Below are 15,041 nucleotides of genomic sequence, written 5' to 3'. Positions count from 1 at the left end.
GTCCCCTTAGTGTCCCAAGTTGTGTAGGTAAGGTGGATTGGGCATTATGGGAATCAAAAGGGGATAGAGTATTTGTGCGTGGGTAAGACATTGAGTCAATGCAGACCAAATGGCCTCCTCCCGCACTGTTGGGATTCTATGAAAATTATTTCTGCACTTTTTTCCAATCTCCTCTTACAACACCTTATCTACTACATGAGAAAGAATGAACAATCAGCATGGATTTCAAAAGGAAAAATCTTGCTTGAATAGCCTGAGGAGGGAACAGAAAGGGTAGACGGTGGTAATGCGGTAGATGTAATTTATCTGGATTTTCAAAGGGCTTTAGATAAGGTGCCCCATAATAGACAAATGGTTGCAGTCGGAGAACGTGGGAGCTAGGAGGCAGAATGGATTGCTAGCTGGCTTCGAGACAGAAAGCAGAGAGAGAGAGATAGTGGGAGTAAGAGGAGCACAAGGTGCGAGTGATGTTCCAAAGGCTCAGTACAGGCATCCTGCTGGTCACAGTGTATGATTTGTGCTTTGAAATCAATTTGGACTGACACTAAACTGTCAGGTGGGGTTGATGGGAGTTAGTCAATGCTGAGGAGAATCGCAACAAATTACAAAAGGACAACTCTCACCAACTTTTACAGATGCCCCATAGAAAGCATTCTTCCTGGTTGTATCACAGCTTGGTATGGCTCCTGCTCTGCCCAAGACCGCAAGAAACTACAAAAGGTTGTGAATGTAGCCCAATCCATTGTGCAAACCAGTCTCCCATCTGTTGACTCTGCACTTCCCACTGCCTCGGCAAAGGACAGCCAGCATAATCAGGAAACCCACAGACCTCGGACATTCTGTCTTCCACCTTCTTCTGTCAGGAAAAGATACAAAAGACTGAGGTCATGTACCAACTGACTCAAGAACAGCTTCTTTCCTGCTGCTGTCAGACTTTTGAATGGACCTACCTCGTATTAAGTTGATCTTTCTCTACACCCTAGCTATTTACTGTAACACTACATTCTGCACTCTTTCTTTCTTTTGCTGTGAATGGTATGCTTTGCATAGCGTGCAAGAAACAATACTTTTCACTGTGTGTTAATAGATGTGACAATAATAAATCAAATCATATATTTGTGAGAAAAACTTCACAAACTATGCACTAGGATTTATTTCTGGAGAGATAGAATTGAAAGGAAAGTAGTTATACTTGTCCTGTTTCAAACCTTGGTCAGACCACACTTTCTACAGTCCTGGTAGTCACATTATAAAAAGGACATCGAGACATTGGATAGGTTGCAGAGAGAATTCATGAGGATGACACTAGAAATGTGTGGTTTACATATCAAGGAAGGATTGACAGACTGGCTCTCTACTCTAGAAAAAACAAGGCTGAGGTGTGAGTCCATTCTGGAAGATTTTGAGAGACTGGATACAGAGTGAACAAAAGATACAAAAATCTGAGGTCACAAACCAACCAACTCGAGAACAACTTCTTCTCTGCTGCTGTCAGACTTTTGAATGGCCCTACCTCACATTATAGTGATCATTCTCTACATCCTAGCTATGACCGTAACACTATTTTCTGCGCCCTCTCTTCTCCCTTATGTACTCTATGAATGGTATGTTTTGTAGAGCGCGCAAAAGACTATTTTTCATTGTATCCCAATACGTGTGACAATAACTCAAATCAAATCAAAACATTTCCTTTTGGCGAGAAGTGCAAGAGGGTGAGTAGACACAGAGGCAGGTGGTTTGGTGTGGGGTGGGATGCCATGATTCCTTGCATACAAATCTCACGATACTTCGACATAATTCACCACTAAAAACATGGGGATCTGTTTCCTGAAAGATAGCTCAGAAAAGTAGAGAAGTTGTGTTAAGTATGTGTAAAATTATGGTTAAAGCGTATTTCAGCACTGGGAACTGTTCTGACTTCCATTCTACAAAAAAGGATATGGAAGCTGGAATTCTTCATCTCGCTCATCTCATCACTGCTGCCAGCGAGAACGGAGAATTTGGTGTCAGACAGAACTCTCCACTGCAGCAGGACTGGAGAATCCCAGCTACAGGCGAGGTGGGAGAATCCCGGCTGCGGGCGAGTGGGAGAATCCCGGCTGCGGGCGAGGTGGGAGAATCCCGGCTGCGGGTGAGGTGGGAGAATCCCGGCTGCGGGCGAGTGGGAGAATCCCGGCTGCGGGCGAGTGGGGGAATCCCGGCTGCGGGCGAGTGGGAGAATCCCGGCTGCGGGCGAGTGGGAGAATCCCGGCTGCGGGCGAGGTGGGAGAATCCCGGCTGCGGGCGAGTGGGAGAATCCCGGCTGCGGGCGAGTGGGAGAATCCCGGCTGCGGGCGAGTGGGAGAATCCCGGCTGCGGGCGAGTGGGAGAATCCCGGCTGCGGGCGAGTGGGAGAATCCCGGCTGCGGGCGAGTGGGAGAATCCCGGCTGCGGGCGAGTGGGAGAATCCCGGCTGCGGGCGAGTGGGAGAATCCCGGCTGCGGGCGAGTGGGAGAATCCTGGCCCAATGGTTTACAAGTTGTGTGAGGTTATAGTTATTGGGAAAGACTGATCAGGTTGAGGGTCTTTTCTCCAGAACGATGAGGGTTGAGAAGTGACCTGATTGAGGCCTTTAGAATTGTGAAAGGGTTCAGGGGAGGTAAACAGAGAAAAGCTGTTCCTATTCCTTGGTAAATACTAAAATGGGGCCAGAACTAATAAATCCAATGGGGAATTCAGGAGAAATGCCTTTATCCAGGCAGTGGGGAAAATGTGGGATTCACTCCCACAGAGATGGGGAAGAATGTGGGATATGCTCCTACAAGGAGTGGGGAGAATGTGGGACTCACTCCCAAAAAGAGTGGGGAGAATGTGGGACTGACTATCGCAGGAAGTATTTGAATTGAATAATATTGAAAGGTTGAAGGATAAACACGAGGGAAACTGGAATAGAAGGACAGGGTGATGGAGTGAGAGGAAGGGGGGATTGGGAGGAAGTTCATGTGGAGCATAATGACCAGCCCAGAGCAGATGGGCTGAATGGCCTTTTTCTGTTCTGTAAATACTGTGTAATTCCATGTGACACACTATGAGACAGTGGGTGATATTGCTGCCTTTGTCTGAGTGAGCCAGTTACATATTTTATTACCAATTTAACTGCTGCATTCTCTACAGAACCTAAATACAATTCATTTCTGTAATTAACTGCGGTTTTCAGATTGAATTGTTTGCATTTCTCTGGGCTTGCTTCAATTCCTGCCAACTGACTTTAACTAGGACAGCGAGAAAAGTGGTGAGCCCTCATTCTGCGTCTTACTGCGATTTTCTACAAAGCTTGCAGTCAGTCAGGTAGGAATCCTGTTTTGAAATTAAAATAAACTTTCTTGTATTGCTAAGTGTGTCTTCACAAAACCTTTTAAATGTGATCCATTATTACTACAAACATGATTTTATTGACTGTCTAATAGACCTGATTCCATTTAATCTATATTTAACAATTGATCATTGAAGTTGCTTTGTTATTATCACATTGTTAATGATGTTATGCTGAACCAGACACCGGAGAATAGGTTGTTATGTTGCAGAAGGTATATACTGTACGTAGGCATCGTGTAAATGGTATACACTGTACGTAGATATCATGTAAATGGTACACACTGTACGTAGGCATTGTGTAAATGGTACTCACTGTACGTAGGCATTGTGTAAATGGTACACACTGTACGTAGGCATTGTGTAAATGGTACACACTGTACGTAGGCATTGTGTAAATGGTACACACTGTACGTAGGCATTGTGTAAATGGTACACACTGTACGTAGGCATTGTGTAAATGGTACACACTGTACGTAGGCATTGTGTAAATGGTACACACTGTACGTAGGCATTGTGTAAATGGTACACACTGTACGTAGGCATTGTGTAAATGGTACACACTGTACGTAGGCATTGTGTAAATGGTACACACTGTACATAGGCATTGTGTAAATGGTACACACTGTACGTAGGCATTGTGTAAATGGTACACACTGTACGTAGGCATTGTGTAAATGGTACACACTGTACGTAGGCATTGTGTAAATGGTACACACTGTACGTAGGCATTGTGTAAATGGTACACACTGTACGTAGGCATTGTGTAAATGGTACACACTGTTGCTACTGGTATTGGAGGGAGTGAGGGTTTAAGATGATCTATGGGGTGTTGACCAAGTGACTGTTTTAAGCTGGATTGTGCTGAATTTCCTAAATGTTATTTAATTAGTAGTGTTTAACTAGCAGTATTAAACTAGCAGTGTTAACTCGCAGTGTTTAACTGTCAGTATTAACTAACAGTGGTAACTGGAAGTATTTAATTAGCAATGTTAACTAGCAGTGTTTAACTAGCATTATTTAAGTAGCAGTATTAACTAGCAATGTATAACTAGCATTGGTAACTAGCAGTATTTAACTAGTAGTGTTTAACTAGCAGTGGTAACTAGCAGTGTTGTCACATTTCAGTCACAATATGGCCAAGTTTCTTGTTTTCTATCTTTCAGGGTATTGGCTGTCTGAGGTTATTGAGGTTCACTGATGTCGGAGCAGGGCAGAATGGGGGGAATGTGCTCTTAACCTGTGACCTGGTTCAAAGTTGTCTTCTTTTCTTCAATTTGCTGCAATTCTCTACATTAAGTGACACAGCAGCACAGTTGGAACTCTCTTTCTCCCCCTTTTTACTGTCTCTCTCTCATCCCTTTTTCTCTTTGTCTTTCTCACACTCACAATTTTTCTCACTGTGCCTCTATACCTCTCTTTCCTGTCACACACACACTCCATCTCGTGTGTTTCTCTCTATCTCCTCCAGCTCCACTTTCTCACTCTCTGTTTCTCTCCCTTATCCCCTCTGTTATGACTGATCTCTGGGCAAGATCCCCAAATTCATGACCCTCTGTCCCCTGTGTGGGAACTATCTCAGCACCAGCCCCAATTTGTTAACTTCCAGATGGGACACCTCCATATTGCTCTGCCCCAAGATGAGGAGGGATGAACTGCCCCCCCTTCTTCATTCAACCCCCTCCCCTACCCCCTACCCCCTCTCCATTGGTCATTGCAAGAGTAATTCAAAAAGGATCGCCTCTCCTTGTAGATACATTTCCCAGCCCCGATACATTTTATGTTTTAAAAGGAGCCAGTTTAACCAGGCTTTCTTGAGTTAAAGAAAGAGTGAGTTTATTATCTACTAATTATGAAGGATATTATAAGTATTATAACTGCATGCAGATACATTCACACAGCTTAGAGAAGAGAGGTAAGTCCAAAAATAAGTTTAAAAAAGAAAGATGTACGAAGGTAAGTCTTGTTTGTGAAGAGATGGTGAAATCTTACAACACTGAGGTTCGTCATCCTAGGAGTGCAGACTTCAGCAGTTGAATACTTTTGAGATTCTTGCATCCTGTGGTTAAGAAGAGATATTGTCCGATTTCCTTTTCAGCTGTGACTTTGCAAAGTTAGCTCACTCAGAGAGTGAGTGAGACATTTGACTTGCTGGAGGGGGTGGGGGGGGGGGCAGCATTGCTGCTGTCTTTTTGTTCCTGTGTCACACTCTCTGACCCACCTGATGCTAGTCCACGTGGACCAATTTTTTACAGCTGCATTCTATCCCTGTCTCATCTATACTGCTAGAAGATGAAAATACACAGACCAGTCTGGGACATAACTTACAGGACATAATTCCTGCCGTGATGATAATCATCTTCCATTATCTCCACAGGAGATGGCAGTTCTCTTTTGCATGGCTTTTTTGTTTGAAGTATCTGTCTGAGACAGGGTGTCTCTGTCTTAGTGTCACCCAGACCAGAGCAATTCAGACAGTGAGTGAATTTACATTCTCAGAATTTACATCCTTAGCTGCCTTTACTTTTGTATGTCTGTTTTTAAAAACAATTCTAATTTAAAATTTCAATATGTCCATTTGTAGCTCAGGAATTTTCTCCATCATCATGACGCGTCTTTCTCTCTGTTTCTCTCCATTTCTCACAATCTCGCTGCGAGTGTTTGAGTGTGTGTGTATGTGTGTGTGCGAGTGTGTGTGTGTGTATGAGCATGTGTGTGTGTGTCTGTGAGTGAGTGTGTGTGTGTGTGTCTGTGAGTGAGTGAGTGTGTGTATGTATGTGAGTGAGTGTGTGTGTGTATGTGAGTGAGTGTGTGTGTGTATGTATGTGAGTGAGTGTGTGTGTGTGTGTATGTGAGTGAGTGTGTGTGTGTGTGTGTATGTGAGTGAGTGTGTGTGTGTGTGTGTATGTGAGTGAGTGTGTGTGTGTGTGTGTATGTGAGTGAGTGTGTGTGTGTGTGTGTGTGTATGTGAGTGAGTGTGTGTGTGTGTGACTTTGTGTGAATGTTAGTGAGTGTGAGAGTGCGTGTGTGAGAGAGTGAATGTGTATGTGAGTGATTGTGTGTGGGTGCGTGTGTGTGTGGGAGTGAGTGAGTGTGTGTGTGTGTGTGTGTGTGTGTTTGTACTGATTTTAAAAAGGATGGCGACGACACTATATTTGAATATAACGTGTGAATGTGTCTCATCCTGTCTCTCCCCCCACCTCACTCCCTGTTTCCACCTCCCCCCCTCTCTCTCTGTGTGACTGAGCTGCCATCTGTACAGGTTGGTTGTAGTCTCTGGAGTTGGCACACACAATGCAGAGGGCACCTTGTGCTGAGTGCCTGTGGAAGGTTTGAATTTGAAATGTCCTGGATATCGCTTGCGAACACCTTTCTGTTCCTCAGTTTCACCTCTGGGACAACACAGTAAGATTAGCTGCAGGCAGCAACATGATTGGCTGAGATTTGGACCCACGTTTGCAGTTCCTGGGTTGATGTAATGATCTGTTTTTGAATCTTCTGCAAGGTTTGACCCTGGCAGCATCACTAGAAATAAGGACATATTGTGTGGAGCAGCGTACACTGTAACAGGATAGTGAAGGGGAATCACAGCTCACAGGCCAGTTGGCCCATTATAGCCAAACTAGTCCTTTGAAAGATTTATCACTGAGAGGCTGGATTGGACAGAAAGATTCGTAAATTGGGATTTATTTCAATGGGGGAACAGACATTTTTAATCTTCTATTAAAAGGTTTTGAGGAGCTGAATGGTGAGAGATTGTTCGAATTGACAGGTGAATTTATAACAAGGGGGGCACAGACTGGGAAGTGGCAGTGGTAGAGAAATGAAATCTGTCGACGGTGTGTGTTTACATCGAGGGCTAATAAAGGAAGAAGTAAAAAGAGCATTTACTGTTCCCACCCAATCAGCTCTGCCCCGGTAGCCCAGATCACTATGAACATTCTAAAGTGGGTCATTGTTTTGTAACTGGTCGGCGCAACATCGTGGGCCGAAGGGCCTGTTCTGCGCTGTAATGTTCTATGTTCTATGTTCTATGTTCTATTAAAGCCCCTTTGAACTTCAGTTTGTTCCTATTGCCCTGCTCCCCATCAAAACTGAGTATAACTCAATGATTATCCCTCAATCCTTCCCACTTCCCCAGGACTGGGGAGAGGGATAATCCTCCTCCTTAAATAACAGCCCCCTTCCCAAATCTCTCAGAATCAGGTTTAGATGTGCCTCTGAGAACCTCCGGAGAGAATCCTTCTCGTCCACCAACACCACAATCCTAGCCCAATATCTGTGTCTCTCCTCCCACATCCATTCCAGCTGTGTCACCTCAACTCTCACCGACGTGCTGATGAGAAACCTTTCATTCGTGTCTCCCCATGTTAGCCAGGAGGAGTGGGGGTGGGGTGGGGGGGGGGAGCGGAGGGGAGGGCAGTTGGGTGGTTTACTAGAATTCGGATGAAGGGAGTTGGAGGGGGATCCCATGGATGTGGCAAGGACACTGGGGAGATTGAAGAGAAGGCTAGAAAGTGAAGTGAGTTCAGGATGAGGGCAGAGACATCCTGAGAGAACAGCTAGGGTCTCAGGATAAGGGGCAGCAAATTTAAAACAGAGTTGGAGGAGAAACAACTTCTCCCAAAGGGTTGTGAATCTGTGGAATTCACTGTCCCAAAGTGCGGTGGGTGCTGGGACAGTGAGTAAATTTAAGGGGGAATTAGATTTTTAATTGGGAATGGGGTGAAGGGTTATGAGAAGAAGGCAGGAAAATGAGGACGAGGAGCAGATCAGCCATGATCGAATGGTGGAGCAGCTCGATGGGCCGAATGGCCTAATCCTGCTCCTATATCTTATGAATGGTTGTAGCAGTGACAGAGGGAAAGGGAAGACAGTGGCAGAGACAGTGAGGAAGAAATCTTGATAAGAAGGGAAATTGACAGACCTCACAGTTCGGGAAGATTTTCAGGAATGTTATCATAGAATCCATAGAATCACTACAGCGCAAAAGGATGCCATTCGGCCCATTGGGTCTGCACCAACAACAATCCCACCCAGCCCTGATCCCCATAACCCCAGATATTTACCCCACTAATCCCTCTGACTTACACATCCTGGTACACTACAATTTAGCATGGCCAGTAAACCTGACCTGCACATCTTTGGACTGTGGGAGGAAACCGGAGCATCCGGAGGAAATCCATGCAGACACGGGGAGAATGTGCAAACTCCACACAGACAGTGACCCAAGCCAGGTCCCTGGTGGTGTGAGGCAGCAGTGCTAACTACTATGCCACCCTGCCACCCATCACACAGGAGCCAGCTGACCAGAAATTTATTTGAAGAGAGAGATTTTAAGGAACATTGTAGAGGAACAGAGAGAGCAATGGGGAGAGCTGAAAATATGTTATGTATTTTAAGTTCAAGCCTCTAATGAGTATTTATTGCTGGTTACTGGCTCTGGAGGTAAAAGTTCCAGTTGTCGATTGAGGCATTATTGCATGGAAACTTATCGTATATTTCAAACTAGAATTTTGCAGCTCACTCATTGTTGGATAGTGTTATATCTTAGACATGGAAGTCAGAGGTTAATACAAAGAACAAAGAAAAGCACAGCACAGGAACAAGCTTCAGCCCTCCAAGCTTGTGTCAATCATAATGCCCTAACTAAACTAAAAAAAATCCTCCTGTCCTTACTCAGTCTGTATCCCTCTATTCCCTCCCTATCCATGTACCCATCCAGATGCCTCTTAAATATTGCTACTGTGCCTGCTTCCACCACCTCCTCTGGCAGCGCATTCCCAGCACCCACCACTCTCTACGTGAAAACTTCCCCGCACATCTCCCTTAAACTCCCCCCTCTCATCTTGAACCTGTGCCCTGTGTAATTGACACTTCCACCCTGGGAAAAACCCTCTGACTATCCATCCTGTCAAAGCCTATCATAATTTTGCAGACCTCTATCAGGTCTCCCCTCAGCCTCCATCTTTCCAGTGAAAACAATCCTAGTTTATTTAACCTCTGCTCATGAACAATATCTTCGAGACCAGGCAACATCCTGGTGAACCTTCTTTGAACTCTCTGCAAAGCTTCCACGTCCTCTGGGAGTGTGGCAGAACTGTGCACAATACTCCAAATGTGATGATTAAGATCATAGAATAGAACTCCTGCAGTGCAGAAGAAGATCATTCAGCCTGCTGAGTCTGCATCATCTCTTCAACCGAGCATCTTACCCCCAGGCCCACCCCTGCCCTATCTCTGTAATCCCAACCATTTACCCATTAATTCCCCTGACTTACAGATCTTGGGCAATTTAGCATGGCCAAACCATTGAACCCGCACATCTTTGGAGTGGGAAAAAACTGGGGCACCCAGAGGAAACCCATGCGGACATGGGGAGAATGTGCAGATTCCAGTCAGATATTCACCAATCTGGGAATTGAACCTGGGCCCCTGGCGTTGTGAGGCAGCAGTGCTGACCACCGTGCCACCCAACGTGATGCTCAGTATGAAAGCCCAGTTTTTCAACACAGTTTCTCCTGTTGGAAAGAGAGACAGAAACAGATCAGACACGTTGCAACCTTTGTATCTTCACACATACGTCCAAGGCCAGGCCGAGGAGGTGAAATTCACTGGGGCAAAGGGCAAGGTGAGGGCGCTAGGGGGAGTGAGTGAGGAAACAGCTTTGAATGTACTCATCGTTTCCTCTTTCTCTTCTCTGAACCGGTCTAGAATTTCCTGGAAACCACCTGATGACTTTTGGCGTAAGTTAAGGTGGAATTTTGAAGTTTCATATTTATGCCCATGAATAGAATCAGAATGGCAGAGAATAAGAGGCCATTCGACCCATCGTATCCATACCCACTCTCTGTAAGAGCCACTCACCCAGATTTGTATTATATAGAATCATAGAGTCCCTGCAGTGCAGAAGGAGGCCATTCAGCCCATCGAGTCTGCACCAGCTCTCTGACAGAGCATCTTATGCAGGCCCACCCCTCTGCCCTACCCCATAATTCCCACACATTTATTCAGCTAATCCCCACAACCTATTGAATTCAAATTTCACCATCTGCCGTGGTGGGATTCAAACCCGGGTCCCCAGAGTGTTACCCTGGCTCCCTGGATTACGAGCCGGTGACAATACCACTGTCTCCCTCGCTCAGGCTTCCCATCGCTAAAACCTTGCTTCAGTCCAAGGAACCAGTGTTCAGCGCTCCTCGCTGTTTCTGTCACTCAGCCAATCTCACCTCCGTGCTCCTGCCCTCCCCGTTATTTCATGATAATAACTTTGAACAAAGAAAATTACAGCACAGGAACAGGCCCTTTGGCCCTCCAAGCCTGTATCGACCATGCTGAGGGACCTGTTGTGGGACAGGTTTTCAAAGGTCCTTTGGAAATCCACACCAACCACGTTATCACAGGGCCCCTTTAACCCTCGCTGTCCCTTCTTAATGAAACCTTATTCTCTAAACATATCGCTGCTGCCTCATTTTCACCTTTCCCATCACTGAGCCCTCCCCCAGGCAAACAGTGCAACTTTCTGATTCCCTGGCCTGGATTTTATGATCTCACCCGGGCACGGCTTGTAAAATCCTGTTCTGCGAGCCTCACCGCCACCGCCACCACCACCACCACCACCACCACCACCAAGTCTAAATGGAGTCAGAGCTCACGGTCTGAAATTGCTGGACTCAAGGTTTAGTCCAGAAGGCTGTAAAGTTTCCCATGGGAAGGGAAGGTGCAGTACCTCCTGTTAACCCTGGAATCCCAGGCTCCGGGAATCTCACCAGGCCTGGCTTTCAATCCGTGCATTTTATCCCAGCCACAGATTATTCCAGGATTGTTTTCGGAGAAATAGTGAAATTGTCAATATTTCTGAGCAGGGTGAAAGGCTCCAGTCAGCGAAGATATGATGAATATTTTATCACCACCCAGAGCTTGACCTGAATTGGTATAAAAAGCAACACAATGGTCCTCCCTCGGCAGCACTGCATTCACTGAGTTATTAACGTTTTTGTTTTTGTAAAGAAAGATATTCTCATAAAGGAAAGACTTATTACTGTCAGTTAGCACAGAATAGATTTAATTATTCAACAGTGATGATCAACATTTAGTGCCACTGTACTCAAAAGTTTCAGTTTAATCTAAATTTGCCAGGGTGGTGACTCTTGGATAATGAAACCCGTTATAATCCAGGCCCACAGGTGTTAGGATTCGGACACAGGCCATTTGGCCCTTTCTATCCATGTCAGCAAATCATTTTGATCATGGTTACCTCCCTGTTCCTTCAACTTACCCTTTTCCCTCCTAGTTCCAGGAGTAATGGGGTTTGGAATATCAATCCCTCAGCCAACATTGGAGATATTGGCTGGAATTCTCCGGTCATGTATGTCACCACTGCCAATGAGAATGAAGAATTCAGCCAAAACTCTATACGTTGCAGTAGGACTGGAGAATCCCAGCTGCAGGCGAGACTGGAGAATCCCAGTCGCAGGCGACACCAGAGAATCCCAGCCGCGGGCGAGGCTGGAGAATCCCAGCCGCGGGCGAGGCCGGAGAATCCCAGTGGTGGGCGAGGCCTGAGAATCCCAGCTGTGGGCGAGGTCGGAGAATCCCAGCCGCGGGCGAGGCCGGAGAATCCCAGTGGTGGGCGAGGCCGGAGAATCCCAGTAGTGGGCAAGGCCGGAGAATCCCAGTAGTGGGCGAGGCCGGAGAATCCCAGTGGTGGGCGAGGTCGGAGAATCCCAGCTGTGGGCGAGGCCTGAGAATCCCAGCCGCGAGCGACGCCAGAGAATCCCAGCTGTGGGCGAGGTCGGAGAATCCCAGCCACGGGCGAGGTCGGAGAATCCCAGCTGTGGGCGAGGTCGGAGAATCCCAGCCACGGGCGAGGTCGGAGAATCCCGGACACGGACGAAGCCGGAGAATCCCGGACAATGTCAGGATCACATTGTTGTTTGTGGGATCTTGCTGCACATTTACTACATTGCAACAGTGACTGAACACAAACGTGTTTTATTGGCTGTAAAGTGCTTTGTGTTGTCTCCAGTTCGAAAAGCACGCTGTATAAATTCAGTTGGACTTTTTATTCAGGTAAGACTTTGAAGCCATTGTCTTCTACACATCAAGGACTCTGATTCACGGTTGGGATCTGATGCTTCGTTGGGTACAGTTTGAATATAAATTGGTAAAAAGCACAAACCAATCTGAAGTAACAGCCTCTCCACTGTTTGCAAATTAAAGTCATGATTCATCTCTTCCAAGGTCAGTTGAGACAAGAAAGTGTCACCCTCAGGATTTCAGCCGGTGATTGTCAGAATGCACAGGTTGCCTTGTGCAACAGAAGTGATCCCGGTCTGAGCCTGCGAGCCACTCGCTACAGTCAGGAGAGAAATATGAATTTCAGGTGGTTGTGGGGGTGGGGGTGAGGGGGAATTGGGCCCTTGTGCCTGCATGTGGCTGGGTGAAAATATCATCAGCATAAACAGGAGCCACGTTTGAATGACTTTTCCTGATGCATTTTGATGAATTAATTTTTTCCCTCTTGCCTGGGAATCAGGGAGCTGAGTGTAAACGTGGGTAATCAGCAGGAACAGAGAAAGGGATCCACAATAATCTGCCTTTTCTCTGGGTGCTTTAAACACAGGGGCAATATCATGTTGACCTTCGCTGCCATTCACAGCTTGGTTGAAAATGTTATTGTTTCTGGGTTTCCTCAACCGTTACTGATGCCCCAAACTAATTTCACTTTTCAGATTGTTTTGCTGTGATTTGCCAATCTTTGCACTCCTTAATCAAAGTTCCTGTTTACTGTTTCACACCAATTGTCAGCAATTATAGCCAAGATGTCCCATCAGATCGGCCTCATTAAACTTGCAAATGGGTCAAACTGCCTGCTCCCTGCTGTTTCCAGCAACAAGGTATTGTTTTTATTGGCAGGAGTTTTAGGAAGTTTACCTGGATTTGTAAATAAGGCAGGGTTACCGTACGGCTCGTTGGGCCGAAGGGCCTGTTTTCCGTGCTGGGTTGTTCTTTGTTCTTTGTACACTCCTGTACACTACTGTACACGACCACTGATGTAAGGCTCACCGGCCTGTAATTACCTGGATTATTCTTGCTAAACTTTTTAAATAAAGGAACAACATTGGCTATTCTCCAGTCCTCTGGGACCTCCCCTGTAGCCAGTAAGGATACAAAGATTTCTCTCAAGGCCCCAGCAATTTCCTCCCTTGCCTCTCTCAGTATTCTGGGGTATATCCCATCAGGCCCTGGGGACTTGAGTACCTTAATGTTTCTTAAGAACCCCAATACCCCCTCCTTTTTGATCTCAACATGACTCAAACTATTTACACATCCTTTCCCAGATTCATAATCCACCAAGTCCTTCTGTTTGGTGAATATTGACGCAAAATACTCATTCAATATCTGGCCCATTTTCTCTGGCTCTATGCATAGATTCCTTCCCCTGACCTTGAGTGGGCTAACCCTCTCCCTGGCTACCCTCTTGCTCTTTATAACTTATAAAAAGTCTTGGGATTTTCCTTAATCCTGCTGGCCAATGACTTTTTGTGATCCCTTTTAGCCCTCCTTACTCCTTGCTTAAGTTTCTTTCTACTTTCCTTATATTATAAACTGGCTTTGTGTGTTCCCTTATCCTTATCCTTACAGGAATGTGCCGGTCCTGAATCCCTATCAACTTACACTTGAAAGTCTCCCACATGTCCAGATACTGATTTGCCCTCAAATATCTGCCCCCAATCTACATTCTTCAGTTCCTGCCTAATATTGTTGTAATTAGCCTTCCCATAATTTAGCACCTTAACTTGAGGACTAGAACAAAGAACAACATAGCACGGGAAACAGGCCCTTCGGCCCAACGAGCCCGCGCCTTACCTTTACCTTTACCTTTAACTACACTTACCTTTAACCATCAGTACCTTGAAGCTTACTGAATTGTGGTCACTGTTCCCGAACTGCTCCCCTACTGAAACATCAACCACCTGGCTGGGGCTCATTCCCCAATACCAGGTCCAGTGTGTCCTCTTCCCTAGTTGGACTATCTACATCCTGTTCCAAGAAGCCCTCCCTGGATGCTCCTTCCAAACTCTGCCCCATCCACACCCCTAGCACTAACTGAGTCCCAGTTAATATAGGGGAAGTTAAAATCTCCCATCAAACAACCCTGTTAAAGGAAGAACAAAGAAAATTACAGCACAGGTTCAGGCCCTCTGGCCCTCCAAGCCTGCACTGATTATGCTGCCCAACTAAACTAAAGCCCCCTAACCTTCTGGGGACCAGATCTCTCTATTCCTATCTTATTCACGTATTTGTCAAGCTGCCCCTTAAAAGTCACTATCGTATCTGCTTCCACTACCTCCCCTGGCAGCGAGTTCCAGGCACCCACCACCCTCTGTATAAAAAACGTGCTTCGTACACCTCCTTTAAACCTCGCCCCTCGCACCTTAAACTTATGCCCCTTAGTAATTTTTCCCAGGGTCTTCCACCCTGGGAAAATCTTCTGACTATCCACTCTGTCCAAGCCCCTCATAATCTTGTAGACTTCTATCAGGTCGCTCCTCAACCCCCATTCCAGTGAGAACAAACCAAGTTTCTCCAACCCCTTCCCATAGCTAATGCCCTCCATACCAGGCAACACCCTGGTAAATCTTTTCTGTACCCTCTCCAAAGCCTCCACATCCTTCTGGTTGTGT

The sequence above is a fragment of the Carcharhinus amblyrhynchos genome, chromosome 25 (assembly GCF_965287045.1).
Source record: "Carcharhinus amblyrhynchos chromosome 25, sCarAmb.v2.hapA, whole genome shotgun sequence".
NCBI classification, from domain to species: Eukaryota; Metazoa; Chordata; class Chondrichthyes; order Carcharhiniformes; family Carcharhinidae; genus Carcharhinus; species Carcharhinus amblyrhynchos.
Note: the sequence above shows the minus strand (reverse complement) of the source record.